Source organism: Geospiza fortis, unplaced genomic scaffold (assembly GCF_000277835.1).
Source record: "Geospiza fortis unplaced genomic scaffold, GeoFor_1.0 scaffold381, whole genome shotgun sequence".
In the NCBI taxonomy this organism is placed as follows: domain Eukaryota; kingdom Metazoa; phylum Chordata; class Aves; order Passeriformes; family Thraupidae; genus Geospiza; species Geospiza fortis.
In genome coordinates, this window is record NW_005054348.1 from 1,764,096 (window position 1) to 1,781,206 (window position 17,111).

The window sequence follows — 17,111 nt, forward strand, 5'->3', positions numbered from 1 at the left end:
CTGCCAATGTATACCATCAAGTTGTAAAACATGACTAATGTTTTAAACTTTAAGTACTGTATTAGTGTAATCAGCTAAATAGCCATCTAACTACAGTTTATCATCTTCAAGTTAGCTATAACATTGCACATGGTTCAGGTATAATTTTCTTAATGCAAAACTGCCCAGTATCACTTAAATTACATTCATTTCTGATTCAGCATTTCAGGTGGTTAAGCAAGTCACTAATTCCAAAGGGAGAGCCTTCAAGTACAGTTTTCTGTTTGTTTTCATGACTTGAGAAGCTTCCCAGAGTTGTGCAAGAGAACAATGTTTTATTATTTGTATCTTGGATCAGTGTGCTGCCTTGAACTCCCAAGATGCATCCAGCTGCAGCTGCCTCAAATGAAAAATAGATTGGACATCAGAGAAGGTTTGGGGTTTTTTTAGGCTGCTTGTAATTGGATCCCACAACTCTATTACTTTGCTGTGCAGTCTCCTTATGGTGCTCAAATGGCTGTAATTCTTGTGTTTTAGAGAAAAAAAAAAGTAAAATTGAAGTTATTCTGTAGAAAATGTTACTTTGAATAATCTTATTGCCAGGCAGCTGTTGAATGGTTTCAAGTGTGCTAAGTTACAAGCTCCAGATGTGTGGGAGAGACTACATGCAACCTGACTTACATCAGTGAAAAGAAATTGTGGTGGGTGCACTGATTTGTAATATTCTTATAGAATAAGAGTCTGCTTTGTGCTTGTATGTGCAGTATCACTGAGGAAAAGCTCAAAGAGGGCTCTCTTAAATTACGGCTAAACAGCCCTGAACTCATGAGTTTCATCACTGACTAGACTTCCTTCACATACAGCATAGGTAGCACCAAACACCCTCAACACCTGAGCTAATCAAAGAGTCTCAAATACACTTTTAAAAAACTCAATTTTAAATCACTCCATCCCCCATTTTGATAGCAGTGAGGGGGATTTGTTATTTTTCCACCATGAAACCATACTTTGAAACTTGCGATGCACAGAGTAGGACTGAGCTAGAGTCATTTTTCTAGTCATTTTACTGCAGTTTTCTACGTAGCTGAATTTTAATGCTCCTTTTCTGTTCCTTCTTTCTTACCTCTCTTGCTTAAATGAAGTCTTTGAAGTGTGTTAACTCAGCAAGTAAAGAGTTAATGTGGTTTTCTTGCTCGTGAATGACTGAAGCCCCCTGGTGCCTATTTATTAGCAGATCTGGGAACAGATCCGAAGCATTGCAGTTTTCGGTTTGTCCTTGTGTTTAATTACACGGGTAAAACAGATAATGCTCTTTGGCAATACACATTTAAGCCTGGATCCCACATTTCTTCCGTGCTCTCATACGCTTTCTTTTTCTTGCAGTTTTCCTCTCCACAGCTCTGCAGTAGCTGTCAAAGGAAAGGTAAAACACTACAAATACCAAGCTGCACATCACATACAGGAAGGGTTTCATTTTTCTTCAAACTGACTTTTATGGTCCTTTGATGCTTGCTAAGTTGGACAGTGGTGCTGGTTTTTGCCCTCTGGACTTTGCATTACTCTCCTTTTTCTTCTCCCCCTTACTTTTAGAAGAGATATTTTGCTCAAGCCTGGCTCACATTCCCTTGGTTGCAGTTAAGGTGCTCTGTAGTTTGTTGTTTCTGTTTATGCAAGAATCCTCATCAAAGACTTCATCTTTTCCCATTTAAAAGACCATACAGAGATCAAAAGTAAGACTTGAAAGCCAAACCTCCCTTGAAAATACCTTGCTCAAAACATCAGCAAAAGCTGTAAGCACAAGAATTCAGCAAGTCTGAAGTTTGTTTTTTTCATTAATGCAGCTGTGGTTACAGCTCAGGTAACCGGACACCATCTAGTGGCAGAAGATCAAAAATAATCTGATTACAATCATGTTGATCCCTCCTCTGGGGTTTATTCAAATGCTCACAGTGCTCTGAAGGTTCTTTCTGAAGATCTTTGTGTCCACACACAAAAAAGTTTACTTTTTTTACTGCCTCAAAAACTCAGGAAATTAAATGTCAGCTTGTTGTCAAATTTATTAGTAATTTGCAGCCCTCAGGAGGGTATTTACCATTTGAAATTATTTTCTAGTGCATGTGATCAGTCAGTATCTTGATTAGGAGTAGTCCAATGTGTGGAATTCAGTATAGCATTTAAAACCAGTTGGCTCCTAAGTGTGCATGGGATTTTTATTTGGGTGTGAATAGGGTGTTGCGTTTGGTGTGATGTTTTGTGGTTTTTTTCTTTTGTCAGCTCTGATTTAAAAGTATGAACTATTTGAGTGTAGTATTTAGAACAACTCAGCAAGGAAAGTACCGCTTAGTATTTGCAACACATGTTTAACCTAATATTTGCTTAAAACTTCATGTATTGGTTGTTCTGAGGTTATTGGAGAGTGCAGTGTCTTAAAAAAGCAAAAGACAATTCAGTGTTTATTTTGGATATGGGTTATGCAAGCAAACATTTGTTAAGGCTTTAGTGCCATTTGCCCATTTTTTGTAAACAAAATACTACTTTTTTTCTTCTTCTTCTACACTGCAAATAAGATATTGAGTAACTAATTTTCTGTTGGCTAGCACATCATGATGGATGAGTTGTCATGATGGAGGTTTTTGGCTGATAGTGTAGATTCCTTGTCTTGGTTTGTTCGTAGCATAATAAAGCCTAATTTAAGAATAAAGAACATATCTCAGCCTTCATTATTGAGTTGTTATGCACTGCTAGCAGTTACTAAAGCTGAGAACTTAGTACTTTCTTCTCTTGAGATCTGCAAGGTCTCAGGGATAAGTATTTGTCAAAATAAGGTAAAACTGAAGAATAGTAAATTGGAAACTCACCCCTTTCCTCTCTAAAATATGTATTTCTTGCAAGCACAGGAAACTGATACAAAGTCTATGCCTTTCTCACAGGACCTGTCTCCCAACAGAAATAGATGTCACCTGTTAACAATGTATTTCCTTAAGTTCTTTGTATGACAATCCTTTTCAAGACCTAAGTGAAAGGCAAGGTCACTGCTTGGAAATGTCTTAAATTGGCATTTAATAGCAAAGCTGCTGAGAACAAAAAAGAGCTGTCCCAAAGAACAGACCAACTAATTCAGAGCATCCAAACAGGGAAGTGCAATTTAGGAACTGTGAACTCCAGTCCAAATACCATGTTTGAAGAGGAGCTGAAATTTGAAACTTCACAGCTGGATCTCATTCTCTTTTATGAAAAGACCCTTAACTTCTACCAGAGCTTTAGGCTTTGCACAGAAAATTTGAGACACTAACCTCTGTCTTGAAGTAAATGTGTTAGGCAGGTTATGCACATAAAAGCAGAAGGACTGAGGGTCTTGCACCAACAATCCTACATGAGAAATCCCAGTAGGTGTAGCCCTGCTTTATCCAGGGTCTCAAATGAACCACAAGTAAAATTGAGATCCATGTAGCTAGTGAAGTAAATTTAAAACCTTTATGAAGTATAAAGCTCAAGCATAACTTTAAAAATTCCAGTCCTTAAAACATTGCTTTACATTCCTTTATACAGGAAACACAAATAGTTTTATCAGTCCCTTAGCAACAAAATATCTGCAGCATCAAGTATTAAACATCCCAATGTTTAATTTTCTCCTCCCTCACTTTTTCCTGAGGCACCTGTGAAAGCCCATACTCAGCTAGTCCTTGCGGGACCACCCAGGGGCCACATCAGCACTGAGCCCAGACTTGCTGCCAGCACTTTGAATGACCTTTTCTACATTCTTAGGAAGTATCAATACACCAGCAGTCTTACACAGCTGCAGGTTTTCACTCACCCAGCCGCCACCATCTCTCTCTCTTTCCAGCCCAACATCAGGAAGCTTGCCCTAAACCCATCCTCCATTCATAATCTCACTGGCAGCTGCCTGATTTTTTGTAGCCCTAGCAAAGTTGTCTTTGATGCTGCTTTTGGCTGAGAAGCTCAATTGCTGGCATTCCCTGTTATTTGAAAGAACTCAGATTTGTGGGAAGCTGTGATTTATTAGAGCTAACAGCCCTGGGGGAACAGTTTTAAGGCACAGGTGTGAAATACGAGTAACATGCTTCAATTATGGATTAAAAGTAGCCACTCTGAATTTAAGAGCATTAGCACCTACTGTGCTGAAGTTGTTAGAGAGGAGAAAGGTTTGGTGGTTAGTGCCTGTTAGAGTTAGAGGTCAGGGGGTCATCACGTGGGTTAAAGTTTTGCAGCATTTGTTGGGGGTTGGATAAGGATCTGTCTGATTCCTCTGTTCTGTGATCTCCTGTGGGTTTTTCTGCTTGAATTGTGTGCAGAATTGCAAGCTGTGCATGGTGAAACTTTTACTGGCTTGAAAAGAAATAATTGGCAGTTTCAGAAATATTACATGTCTTAGCTCTTATGCAAGTCAAGCGTGGAAGAGAGTGCTGAGCATGCCACATTCAAAGCTTAAGCAGAAAGCTCTGCATTCAAACCTTTTCTGTTGATAGTTTTGAGACAGAAAGACAATGTGACTTGCTCATTTATTTTGCTCTAAAATTGGGAAAATAAGAGATCCTCGCCCCATGGGTTTGTTGCCAGGATCAAATTTAGACCACGAGTATGAGAAGGGCTACAGAATTTCCAATTGTCAGAAATAGGGCAGATGCAGCCTTGGTCTTATGTGAGGAGGTGCAGGAGGAGAAAGGCTGCATAGATCTGCCCATGATGGCTGCTCCACTGGCAGGGACAGTCATGAGCCACAGCTCTGCTGCCTGCTCAGTGAGTCTGTCTGTTCCTCACTTAGACACAAGAGACTCCAGAATGAACAAGCTCTCACACAGGTTGTGGGGCTAAGCCCTGGCTCATGAAGATGGAGGAGCAGGAAGTGGGAAATTTTTGGGCCCTTCTGCATTTTAAATAAATTGAACCCTTCACAGCCCTTTTCTAAACTAATGATTGGGAAAAGGCTTTGTCAGCATACCTTTGCTGCCTAAAAAAAGGTTTCCAAACTTAAGGCAATGAGGAGCTTTGTCTGATGTGGTTTGATTTAAATTCTAGCCCATATGCATGTAAGATAAATACATCAGAAAAATTACAGCACCATCCATGGAGGGTTACAGGCTTAAACAAGATGTGTGATAGGTAGGTGAGCCCGAACAGCAGGCTGGAGCTGGGCCAGATGAACAGAAACTAGGTAAAAATTGTGTCCCTTGTCTTCAGTGCTTACCTCTATTATCGGGTTGGAGTTAGCAGGATGCATTAGAGAACGACATTCTTTTAAATTGTACCAGTGGTGGGTTTGGTGACTTGCAAGAGGAAGGTTCTTCTGAGGTAACCTGGGAGGCAGTGTGAAAGTATAGGAACAGAAGTAGAAAATCAGCCTTCTGCTAGGATAGAACTAGCCTGTGAATGTTTTTGGAGCAAGGACAAGAAATACATAGGAGAGGCAACAGGAAGTTTTCAAAACACATTACATAAAGAACTGCTAAACAGTAATCGTCCCATACCTGACTACAATCCCCAACTAGTGGGCTGTGATCCTTTGCTGGTGAAAAGCTGCTAAGTTGCAAAATCAACTGAAACAAAATGTCAAGAGTTTTTGCAATGAATTGTCTACTTTTCTTCCAAAGAAAGTTGAGGTTAGAGTCCTGCACTATTGTGTGTTTTTACCACATATTTAAGCTGGTAGGATAATTAACATTTCTTTTGTACTTTCAACTCTAAAATCTGATAACTAGCAAACAAAAAGCAAAGAGGAGAATTTTAGTCAGAGAAATATTTAAGGTCAATACTCACATACCTCATCTCAGCATGAAATATGAGTGCTCTGCAATGGCGTATTTGTGGTGGGATAGAATGTAAGAAAATAAAGATAGTGCAGAAGGTAGTCTCACACCTGAGGAGTTGCAGCTGTACTAATCACCAAAGATTAGGAACAGGCTTGCTCTTACTAGGGCACAGCTGTGTCCAATAAGAAGAGTGCTACAAAAGAGTGGGTTAGCTGGGTGAGGAGAGAGTTGGAGTTTGGTGGTTGTTCTGTGAGGAGCTGCCCCTGAGAAATCACTGAGAAGGTATGGGAGCTTTTGCAATACGTTGACAACACATATTCAGACTGATAAATCAGGGAGCGGACTCAGATGCAATATTTTGTCTTACAGCAACATTTTTTGTGGGACATTCTTCATCTCTGTGTTTTGGGGAGTGTTTTTAAGCACCCCCTGTTGTCTGGTTTCTCAGGGCCAGCATAGCATCAGAGTAAAACATAACATTCTTAAATCTTCAAAAAATGTGTAATGGTTAAAATGTTAGTGTCTTTAGCCTAACATGTTTTCCACACCTTCTAGTGCAGGGCCTGAAAATAAGAACTGAGGTAGAACAACTTTGATGGTGCTGTGTTAGACAAGGAACCCTTCTTCAGCTGAAGGTGTGCCCTAGTGTCTGCTTTTTCCTTCCTTCTTTCCTTTCCCCAAGCGGGGTTTTGTTGTGTACAGTGGCTGAAGGGTCCTGCTCCTGAGGGCAGGCACAGGGTGTGTGCCTAGGCAGCTGATGGCCACAGCTGTAGTTTGCCCAGAAGGACCAGAGCCACTTTGAAGTTTGGATCTCACAGATCAACAGCCCAGCTGGCTGCTTAGCCCTGGAATGGACAGCTGAGCTCCAGAGAGCAGCAGGTTCTACTGGGGTAGTCCTTCAAGGTCTCTGCTCAGACCCAGATTTAGCCAGCCCTGTGTGCTGCAGGAGGGACAGATGGTTTGGGCAGAGCTCTCCGTGGACAGACAGCCAATTTGAATAAAAGAGCAATGGCGAGAATCGATGCTGCTGTTCACAGCAGCCTAGGGCAACACCACTATCAGCCCAGAGGTGCTGCAGGAGCCATGCCTGGGTAGATGCCCAGCAATGCCTTTGCTCCGGACTTGCCCAGAAACCGTGAGAGGAAGTTGGGGAGCCCAGCAGGTTGTAGGGAATTTGTCCCACAGCACTGTGCGGGAGCAGTAGGTACCACTAGGTGGTAGCGTATGGACACAGAATGCCTTCCTCAGCTGGGATCCTGCCAAACCTGCAGCAGGGGCAGCCAGGCTGAGCTTGGAGCAGGGAGAAGCTGGGCAGGCTTTGGACCCGCAGAGCTTCTGCTGTGATTCCTTGACTACAAAGGAATGTAACTTTGCACGTTCCCTGCAGAACCTGTGGTGATCGTGAGTTTGAATGGTAACATCAGGAAGTACAGAGGGTTCAGAAAGTAAAATGTTAGTAGATTATGGAACAAAAGAAAGATTAACAACCAGCTGGGAATTATTTTTTTTTCTTCCCATTGCCAATAAAAGAGCAGCAGTACAAAGAGACAAGCCATCATCTGGCCAAAGATGCTGATGAGGTACCCCTTGGGATGGCACTGTCCCAAACAGACTTTGTGGGTGATTGCAAAAAAGCTGTTCTGAGGAAGCTGCTATCAGTTTATTAATCTGTCTTAGAGCTCTCAGCAGCTATCATGCTACTGAGATGACTCTGCATTAAGGCATCTCGGCCCCATGCAGTCTTTAGTTCATGGTTCCTGGAGAGTGCTGTGCTTCACAAAAAGTCTTCTGAAAAGCTGAACTGAATTAGAGTTTAGTTCACTTCTATCATTGCAATATATCAATATATATTGTAGCAGTTGCTGTTCATTTTCTTGAACAAAGACATTACGAATGAACCTCAACATTGACAATCTGGGAGACTCAAACAGGCAGAAAGGAGCTCAGACCTGTGAGAAAAAGCTTAGTTCTACTCTATACCAGCAACTGCCAGCAGTAATATTGGGACTAGTTAGTGATCCTCTCATTAACTAGCTCCCTGTGGAAACAAAGTTCCAACAAAGCAACTTGTTGTGAAAATGGATTCCAGTAAATGCTCAACAAACCCCAAAATGTTGATTTTTCTCCTAGCACACTCTCCTGACTGTCAGTCAGTCCGCCTGGCAGCCCATTGGGACCAGCTGCCGTGTCAGGCCACCGGTGTCCTGGGTTACCAACGTGTTCCCAGCCTTGGCAGAGCATGGAGCACCTGCCCATCAGCCAGCCGGACCACAGTGGAGCCATTGGAATGGACTGTGGGAGAAGGTTCAGGCCTGTGACTCATCTGATATCACTGAATCTTTGCAAAATGTATTTTTCTTGTGTTTATCCCCCTATTGTTTTTTCCAGTCATAGTGGGAAAAAAAACTCCAAAATCTTCCTTAGGATAGGAATTGTGGCACCTTTTCAGGACTGACCACTGTCAGGAAGATGTTGTAATAAATGTTGTCCCACCTTTAGAGAGCCTTTGCCTTTCAAGTCTCCCAGGATTTTCACTCACCTTCCTTCATCAAGCAGGGATTGTCAGATTGATGTAGCTGAGCCAACTGAATGGCAATGTAGTTAAAAACCCCCAAAATATTTGAAAACATCTTCTGGAGGGTCATGACTGGTCTTTGAGCCTAAGTAGATGGCCTAGCTGTTTTTCTACTCCAGTGTTTCAGGGAGAAGTTCCAAATTCTGAGCATGGTGATTTAAAAGAACTTTCTCATGGAGTAGTTCTGGGCATTACAACATACTTTATTAATTAATGAATTAATTGAGCCCTCTATGTTTTCTATTGTAGTCACAAAATAATGAGGGTAGTTACTAGTACCTTGCAAAAAATAATGCTGGAAGATTTAACTACAATAGTAGGATCATCTAAGTATTTGGAAATAAGGGATGATACAAATTGAGAATATCAGAGATTTTTTTAGATTGTCTCTACACTATTGCGCCATTCAATTTCCTTCTCTATGCAAAAATAATTTTTATTTATGATACTTTGAAATAGCAATGTTTTTAAGCCAAGAACTGAATTAAGTACACATTTCTAGGCTTTATATTGCGCGGACTTTAGCAAATTTGATATAGCATTTAGCAATTGTCTGGGAGCTTAGTACTCGGAGAAATCTTTCAAAACTGAATCCAATTGTCTACCATTGTAGGCAGCCTTGTCATATTATCCTTTTAAAGGATTTATTTAGCTTTATCTTAAAATTGATTAGGCCTTTTCCAGTTACTGTTCCTGACAGGAAGTCTGTTCCAGTGCATCACTTTATTGATGAGTAGAAATAATCCCCAAACTCCAGCCTAAATTTGTATGTGACTGGTTTACAGCCATGTGTTCTTGTGCCAACATTATGCCATTTTCAAACCTTTCTTTCCCCCTCTTCGTCTCCCTTTCCAGTGTTTTTACAAAAAGCAATCATATGCCCTCACAGACTTTTTTAAATTAAATAAGCTTAGCTGATTTAGTCTTCTCTTATAAGATAGTTTTAAATCCCCAGCATCTTTCTCTGCATTCCTTCCACCATGAGTTAGGTTTTTTCTGAACATGGGGACCCACTGTGCTGTGCCTTGTCCTGAAAAAGCCTCACCCAGGCAGTGCCTCACAGTGTGGCACTGCCACACAGGGTTTTCTCCAAGAGTGCTGCACTGCGTACAAGCTTTTGGCAACCAGTCCCTTCATCCATCATCACAGGCATGCCCAGCTCAGTTGAGTGCTCTATGTCTTTACATTCCTTCTGCTGAGAAAGCAAACTGCAGGGGAAAAAAAATTAAAAGAACTGGCACAAAAAGGGAAATTCATCTTGCAGCATCTTCCCTTAAACAGGACACGTCAGACAATCCTTTGAGCAGTGTGAGTATAGACTTTGTCATTTCTGAATTGGTCAAGCCATAATAAGAGTGTGGGTTTTTTCCCTGATTAAATCTTTCCATATCCCAGTTCTATAAATACAGTGGTGCAGCCTTGGGTATATATTTGATAGGATTTGGAGTTCTTCCAGTGTGGCCAGATAATGTCTGATGACAAAGTTTTCCCAAGTAATTTTGAGGCATGTTGATTGGTAACCAGTGAAAAATATAACCAAGGGTCCCAGATAGCTGCTACACAGTGCAGGTATCATTTCATTCCAATAAAATTTATTCCATGATACTTTTTATTCCAGATTTTTTTTAATGAGAACATTTTAGGCGTACTAATGTTATTTAAAGGAGAAAGCCATATCTGAGTTTTGCCCAAACCTGCTCTAACTTAGCAATCCTCCTGGAACTGGGAAAATGCCTTTCTGTATTTGCTGGATTCTTAGTTTGTGACAAAATGGAAGTAGAGTAGAATTCTCACCCATGAAGAGTGTTTGGAAGGACACCATAAGTTCTTGTGTTAGAGATGTTCTAGGGATAGATATAGCTACTGCCTTTTTGAACTTAATTCTCATTTTTCCTATTCCAGTTAATATTGGTTGGCTTTTTTGGAGTACCTTCTCACTTACACTGGTACACAGAATACAGGGATATAGAAAGGACTCCAGGGAGTGTTTTTACAAAACAGAAAGCAAATAGTATATTTTGTTCTGCTGCCTTGCTCTGCTAAATAAGGGCTACTTCACTAGGCTATACTGCCAAAGAGGCAAGCTGCATCTTCCTCTGAAAATTTATCAGGAAAGTATGTACAAGGAAGGCCTTCATCAGTAAACTGATCAGCTAAGAGAAACATCGTCAGCCTGGGAAAGAATCACATAATCCTCATTCTCTTTCTCATTTTTTGCTAAACATTTATTATAATTACTAATTTTTATTGAACCATCACTGTCTGGTACAAGATAATAAAGATGAGTGCAAGTTTTTATCAGAACCCTATTTTTCATTAGGCTGTACCTCGTGAGAGGTGATATTGCCTCAGTATGTTGCAAACCATATGGGGAAAGTGTTGTGGGAAACTACTTTTCTCACCCACCAAGGAAAGTCCCCCAGGAGAAGGGATTTCTTGAGTATGAGGCATATAAAGAACCACTAATCCAGAAAGATTCTGCAGCAAATCCCAGAGTTTAGTTTCAGGATTAGATGTTCTGCTTGAGATTTTGCCCTCATTTTCCATCTCTCTGATTTCTGAAGTCCTTTTCCTTTTTCCTGCCTGCAGTCTCATTCTTCCTCCTGGAATAAGAAAGCAAGAGCAAACTTTGCATCTATTCTATGACCTAAATGCTTGGAATTGCCATAGAACTTCTACTGTTGCTAATGATGGGACAGACATCTCAGTTGCCATGCATAAGGCTTATGCTCAGTACTTGATCAATAAAAGGATTTGATCACTTATAGATCTTGACTAAATCACAAGCAGACTCATGCTTTATAGGTTTATAAGTATAATAAAGGTAAGTTTTTGCAGACAGGACAGGTTCTAGTCATAAACTTCTAGGCCATAAATTTTAGGCCAACAGACTTCATAATCTATGGAGAGCACCACATAAGCATTGTCCTTAATAAAACCTCATTTCTGTTTTGCTGGATTTATACATTCAAATTTTAAGTTTCTCACCTCATTGAGTTCTGCTGAACAATTAGCACAGGTAGAGTGTTTTGTTTTGTGCAGGTCCAAGAGTAAATCAGGGCTTGGTGGGGGGCCTTTTGGTTGTCTCTTTTTCTTGTACATAAAGTACAGAAGAGATCCTAACAACTGCATGTTCCGATGGGGGACTGGAGATAAAATTAGCATGCTTTTTAAAATGCACATTTTACCTGAAATTAATTTGAAAACTCAATGTGTTATCAGGAAATGCCCTTCACTGCCCTATTTTTGGAATTTGTGGAAAATACCAAGCCATGTCATTTAGGCTGACAGTTGTTTTGTTTCCTCAACTGGAGCTAATGAAACAGTGGCAGATGTTTATAAAGCCTCTTCTGCAAGCTCGTTATGATATGTGCAATAATTGGCTCTCCTGGGAATGTATTTCTCAGCAGCCTGCACAAATGACTCACACTGACTTCAGTGGAAGATCTGTACAGGGAAGTGGGTGCCTTTATGTAATCTTGAGAAAGAAAAACACTGTCATCCCTACTTAGAGAAGACAAGCTAAATCTATAGATACAGCTGACTATTTTTATGTCATCCTCCCATTTTACCCACTGCCATTGAATTCTGCCTGACCTTATTGCTCTTTCAGAGATTCCTTCCTCCCACCTCTCCTGTGGTGTTTGATCTACTCAGGCACTGTGACCCATGATTTCCTTTTAGGCACATCATCCCCTCGGATGGCAGCATCACTCAAGAGGTAGAATTGATTCCTCTGGCTCTGTCTGTAGGAGAGTTCTCTTGTCTCCTAAAGTCCTCTCAGTAACAGGCAGCAGTTCAGAGTTTCATCCTCTTGTGTGCTCCTGCTATACAGGGCTGCAGCTGGGATGGCTGTAGCAGACCAAATCCTGGCATATGTTGGCATGAGAGAGCTGACTGCTCTCACTGTGTTTTGTTTAGGTTTTAGCTGTCGTGTTTGCACAGTGCAGTTTGTGAGCCTGACATTTTGTGCATTGTATAAGCCCAGGATGAGTCACAGAGGCAAAGATTCACGGGAATCTTTCCAGTAACTTCAATAGGCTTTGACTCGAGCCTCTAGCACCCTCGGCTGGAACAGATGGTGTGTCTGCAGGAGAGCAGGCAGCCTGATGGACATTGTTTAGGGCTCTGTGATGTCACTGACACTGAATTGCACCAGTTGTTAGTGAAACCATAATTCACACGGCAATATGGAGAGGCATTCACAAAGCCTCTCCTAAATGTTGCCATACTGAGTGAAACCCTGTTGCCCCTTTATTCCGTTGTTCCATCCCTGACAGTGGGGAGCAGCAATAGATAGATGAGAGGTAACTCATTTCTATTACAATCTTCTCTCCTGAGCATTAGGAACTGGGACTGGTTTAGCTCCTAAAGCATGGGGGGCTTTTGGTCTTTTCACTTGCTCACATTATTTTTTAAAAATTCAATGTGGAGGGGATGAAACAATTCAGTAGAAATTTACTATTTGTAATTTCTACGCAGAGAAAAATGGAAATGTTAAAATTGACTTCAAAGGTAGTACAGTAAAAATCTGCTTACCCATGACACAACCTTTCTGAAGTCATCCGTTGATAGAGGGAAGCAGCCAAAAATGTATGCTTTGGGGTACTGGTAAACCTTTAACAGTTGCGGAATTATCACCAGGTATTTACTGTCTGTATAGAAATAAGATTACTCCTGTTACTAAATTTCCACCCTAAGACCTGACAGCAGGTAAATCCCACAGCACTCTCTCCTGCTGTGGGAAGGACACACATTGTAAAGACTTGTGTCTCTAGGCAGGCTACACATACAGTTACTGACGGTCTTTGAAGGGACTTGCGATGACCGCTTCCTTTTTGCTGTCTTACTCTGAATGCTTTTATTTAACAAGCATTTCCCTTGTGCTGGCTTTGTCTGTCAGAGCTACTGACCCCCAAGCCAGTGTGATAGCAAACTCTCAGAAAGAACAAAGTTCTCACAGGCTGGGAGGGATCAGAAAGCTCTTCTGTTCTGCCTTTTAAACTTTAGTGGTGATTTAGATAATTTACTTTAGATTCTTTACATGAGTTTGTAATTTTCAGTGAGAATGAAACTGGGGAACTTTCAGTACAAAATAGTCAAGCAGCCATTGATCAAGACGTAGAATGCAAGAGTGAAAACTTAAATCTCCATGTTTCAAAAAGTGTATGGAGGTGTCAAACTGAGCACTGAAAAGCAATTTCTAGATGAAAAAAAAAGTTGCAATCAACCACTTTCACATGGTATAATTTCTTAAAACAACCATTAGCATGAGGACCTCTCTCACTGCTGATGCTCCAACAGGCTCGTGTTTCAGTTTTCCTCCTGAGGCAAAGGATGGGGAAGAATCCTTCTCACAGAGAGTACAAACTTAACCTTCAAATGAACAAAGGCTCCATGACTCACAAGTTTTCTCCTCAGGTCAGGTCAGCCACTGCCAACAGCTTCCTCTGTTTACAGACTGCTGCCCTGCAGCCAGGGGTGTGGATTGTTCATGGTGCTGCTCACTGTCATGCCACTTATGAAAAGAGACTTTGTCTCTAAATCAAATGTTTGTCTCTAATGAAATCTGCAAAGTGATTAAACAAATTAAGGAATTAAGTCACCACCATCTTTAAAAGAGAAATCTTCAGAGATTTGGATAGCCTTCTAATATTTAAAAGAAAACAGACATTTACCTTGTACTGTCCCAAATATTAATAGAATGCTTATTATCTTTAGGGAAGAAAACAGTTAATGGCTTTTATTGGCTTTGGATGACTTTTACTAACTGAAATTATTCATAATTTCAGTCTGCAGCAGGTATCACATATTTTAGAGTTCATTTTTTCTTGGAGAAAACCATGATTTTGAACAGAAAACACACGTTTGAACAGTATATATAACGTGTCTCTCTGCATTTATGATGTCAGATATGCATTTAATAATGATGCACTGAATCACAGGGTTCTTTCCTTCATTTATGAATGTCATTAAAAATTTGGCTCAGTACCTTATGGAAAAACTTCCTTCCTGAGCAGTATCATGCTTTGCCAGTAGCTGAAGTTTCAGGATTTTTCATACATTGCCTCAAATCTAAAAATTCATATTTATTATATTAAACTGAAACCTCAATTTAAAAGTGTTTTCAAATCTCCTTGCAGGTAGTGAGGAGATGTCAGTGGTGGTATACACAGGTATGGGGCAAACAAAGAGATGAAGAAAAGTGTTACTAGCTGTGAACTCACACATTTTTATTTAAAAAGTGGTCTTGGGGGATTTCTTCAGCAACATGTGCCTGTATCAAGGCACAAATTGCCTATAGTGGCTGTGAGAAGTTGACTATGTTTTCTCTGTTCCTGCTTTAGCGTATTAGACTGCTCCTTCTACTTCCTCTTGTGGCTGAGAGCAAGCTGGCTCACAGATAGTCCAACTCTGTGTGCCCATTACTAGAGATAAAATGTGAAAAAGGAGATGGCTGTTACCCCCTTTTTGCTGTTCAATGACAGAAAACGAGTTCATGGTCAACATGCAGATGTGTACACCACAGAAATATCATGGCCAAAAGAAAATTACACGTCAAACTCTACTGAGCTGGAGGGAGTTTGTTGCTTTGTGTGAAAAAAACCACAAAAATGTTTTTTTTTCTTTGCTGGGAAGGAGTTATTCAACATATAAGCAGTAATTTAGATGCAGTAATTAGATTAAGCAGAGCTAGATTACTACTTGTCAATCTGGACGCCCCTAAGACCAGATAAATAATGGCACATTTAGCCCTTGTGACCTGCCTAGAGCCATTGGACTTCCTCTCCACTGTCACTGCACCTTCTCACAGAAGTCTGGCTAAGTACTGGGGGCTATGTTTACAGGTATAACATGTCACACCTGTGAAAGCAAAATCTTCTGAGCATTTCAAAGTTTTGTTTATATTTTTTCAGCAATTGAATTTTTTTTGCATTTATGTTACAATGCATGGTTAAGAGCTTGAAAAAGCTTTCCCCTTTTTGTGAGCTACAGCCCCTGTGTGCTTCCACTAGAACAGAAGAACACTGATTTCTAATGGTCTGACATTTGTCTGGTTGAAAAGAGACTGAAGGCAACTCTTAGGATCTGGTGGTGGATTCCCTGTACATTGAATCAGTCAGTGTCATGATTTCAAGGGCTGTTCACAGGAGTCATGCATAGAAGCTCTTCATTTTAGATACAGACCACATTTTCCAATGCATGTCAAGCTATACATGGTGCCATGGGTCATATATCATGATACTTTCCTCTTTTGCGTGTTTGACATCTTTGGGTTCAGTATATCTTGCAAAGTGTTTCCTTTATAAAGCAGGAGTCTAAAGCTGCAGCCTCTCCATGCATCACAGAAATTGACTGATTAGCAGAACCAGGTTATTATTCTATTTCCTTAAATGTTCTGTGTAACTCCATGTGTAGTGATCAGTCCATGTTGAAAAGTTTACTACCATGACCTACCACGTGTATTTGACTATTATTTTTTTGTCTGAGACCTTCATAATTTCATTTAGCAGTGCTCAGGCTGTCAGGCATAACATATTTAACAGGATCATCTGTCGTGCAAGGTTTAAAACCTGAAGAGTTAATAGTCCACAGTAAATAGAAATTGAGTGCAAAGCCTGTGGATAAATCAAGTACTTTTCACTGAATGTGGGAAGAGAAAGAAGAAATCTTATGCTTTAATAAAATGGGTGTAGTCCCCACAATGTACCTCAGGCTCAAGAATGAAAGGTCAGTGAGAGCACTGCAGAGCCTGCTTCCATCACAGCACTGATCCAAATAAACTGCTGTCCATGAGAACTCATCTTGAGTTAGCTTGTCAAGTGTGAATGTCAACACAGTATGACTCCAGAGCTGCACAGATTTGCACTGCAGAGCAGCTCAGTTTGTACCCTCATGTTGCAAACATGTGATGACAAATCTGCCTTAAAATTTTCCTCTCTCTCCCCCTGCTGCAGCTGATTCAATGGGTTGTGTGACTGGGCTCTGAACTGTGTCTGAGAGAGCCTGTACTGGTGACAGCATCACCTTCAACGGGAGAGGAAGGGATGACTCTCTGGGTGCAGGAAACCTCTTCAGCTAGATCTTTTGGTGATGGAAACACTGCCTGCTAGGCCTGTGGGACAAGCCTGGGAACTCATAGATAGCTGCAAGATGAGCTGCTATACTGTATGATGTTGGGCTGTTCCTGCACCTGTCAGCAGACCATTCCAAGCACATCTGTATCTCTGCTTATCATTGGCCTCTCTGGACTGTACTCCCTCTCTTGCACTGTCTTTTGTGAAATCCCAGAATAAGTCATCTTGTTCATCTCTAGGGTTGGCCACTTTTTACCAACCACAGCTCTTCAGAAGCTCCAGGAAATTCAGCGGCTGTGAGACTTTTCCTCTGGGGCTGACGGCAGCAGGCAAACACACTGAGTCACATTTGATCAACTCATGCTCTCTGCAGAGGCTGTCTAAATCAGTCAAATGAAATGAAGTGAATGACTTTCTGTTTAGCTGGTGTACAGGAGAAAAGAATTACCCACATGCTGGGCTTAAAGGCACCTCATCAACTATTTTCTAGAAACCTGGTTGACAAAATTTTGTGCTCAATCTTTCCTCCTTCTCTTTTTCCCTCTACCCAGTTAACAACAAACTCAATGGGAGATTGCACCATTACAGGGTTGCATACCTGGAGTAGATGTTTGTTCTTGGCATCATTCATTGAAAACTGTTCTGGTTGTCTTTTTTTTTTTTCCCTCCATTGAAATACTAGGGGTTGTATTTATCCCTGCAAGGGGATAT